At 42.2% G+C, this 1,850-nt stretch overlaps 1 non-coding gene across 1 annotated transcript; it reads left to right on the forward strand.

The window, feature by feature from the left end:
- The first annotated feature begins 1,039 nt into the window (after positions 1-1,039).
- LOC127099331 (small nucleolar RNA R71) lies at positions 1,040-1,146 on the forward strand. Its single transcript, XR_007793847.1, has one exon. It is a non-coding gene; the product is annotated as a small nucleolar RNA R71 (small nucleolar RNA).
- Positions 1,147-1,850: the final 704 nt, after the last annotated feature.

The following is a 1,850-nucleotide window of genomic DNA, read 5'->3' on the forward strand; positions in this document are numbered from 1 at the left end:
ATTGATCTGGGTTTGTTTGAGTCTTTGCGAATATGGTATAGGCGGTTTATATGGCGGGGGTGGTACGTAAGTTTTATCTTTAGGTTTTTCTCCTTTTCCTTGACCTTCCTATTTTTCAGATTCCTCTGGTTCCTTCACTTTGTCTGTGGGTTCGGTATATTCCTTAGAAGTTTTGGGTTCACTCAATCTTGGGTTTGGTGGCTCATCATAAGCGTTCCCACTTTGTAGGGTAATGGCATTGGCTTGTCCTCTCGGATTCTGTTGAGGTTGTCCAGGGAACTGTCCTCCAGGTGTGGTCTAAGGGGCTTGGTTTAAACCTACTTGAGAGATATGGGTTTCAAGCATCTTGGTGTGAGTAACTATTTGGTCAACCTTGGTTCCTAACTGGGTGATCAGTTCATTAACATGAATGTTTTGGTTCATGAACTCTTTATTTTGTTGGGTTTGAGCAATGATAAAATTTTCCATAATTTTCTCAAGGCTCCGCTTTGGTGGCACATGTTGCATAGGTTGATTTGGTCTTGGGGCTTGGTAACCTGTTTGTCTCAGAGGTGCATTATTTTGGATAGGGTTATTGTTCTTATAGGAGAAGTTCGGGTGATTCCTCCATCCAGGGTTAAAGGTATTCGAATATGGGTTCCCTTGGGTGTAGTTTACTTGCTCAGAGTGGGTTTCGTTTAATAGACTGCATTCTGCAGATTGGTGTCCTTTGGTTCCACATATCTCACAATCCTACGAAAGTACTACTGTAGTATTTGGGTTTATGCACATATGCTCGACCTTGAAGGCTAATGCATCCATTTTAGCTTGCATCATGTCTATAGAGCTTAGTTCATGCACTCCTCCTTGGGCTTCCTTCTTCTCAACTGTCGGTCGTTCGACTCCCCATGATTGATGGTTTTGAGCCATATCTTCGATGATGGCACTAGCTTCAGGATAAGGTTTATTCATCTGCGCACCGCCTGCGGCAGCTTCGGTGGTCATCTTACTGTTATAGTGAAGTCCATTATAGAAGGTCTAAATGATTAACCAATTTTCTAGACCATGATTTGGGCATGCTCTTAACAGCTCTTTATATCTCTCACAAGCTTCGAACAACGATTCTCCTTGGTTCTGGGTAAATCTAGTTATATGGTTTCGAAGAACGGCGGTCTTACTTGGGGGAAAGTATCTAGCAAGGAATACTCTTCTAAGGTTATCCCAAGTCGTAATGGAATTGGGTGGAAGGGAATCTAACCATGATATGGCTTTATCTCTGAGGGAAAAAGGGAATAATCTTAAACGGATTGCCTCAGGAGAAGCTCCATTGGTTTTAAAAGTGTCTGCTAATTGGAGAAAGATTTTTAAATGTTGGTTTGGGTTCTCGGTAGCGAGACCTGCGAATTGTGTCTGTTGCACTAGTTGCTACAGGGAGGGTTTATGTTCGAAATTATTAGCTGGGATGGTTGGGTTTACTATACTAGAACTAGGTTCTTCGTTAGATGGTTGGGCGAAATCTTTAAGAGGTCTTTGGTTTTGATCTTCGCCCATAGCTCTCCTAATTCTATGGAAGAATAAACGTGCGCGAGCGTAACATTCAGGTTCTGCCAGAGGGTATACTAAGCTTCCGGTGCTGCGAGTTCTTCGCATTGATCGGGGGGTAATAACCTAAGTCTAAACGATATAACAACAGGGTATGAAATTTGACGAAATTGGTCCCCGAAAACGGTGCCAAAAACTTGATGCGTGCTTTTCGCAAGTATACGAACGCGTCAGAGTAATATAAAAGATTGTCGAAACCACAGAGACCAAGTGTCAATCTATCGTTATCTATTGTTATGGTGTTTATCTAAGGTAATCAAAATAGGTGT

Source organism: Lathyrus oleraceus, chromosome 6 (assembly GCF_024323335.1).
Source record: "Lathyrus oleraceus cultivar Zhongwan6 chromosome 6, CAAS_Psat_ZW6_1.0, whole genome shotgun sequence".
Classification (NCBI taxonomy): Eukaryota; Viridiplantae; Streptophyta; class Magnoliopsida; order Fabales; family Fabaceae; genus Lathyrus; species Lathyrus oleraceus.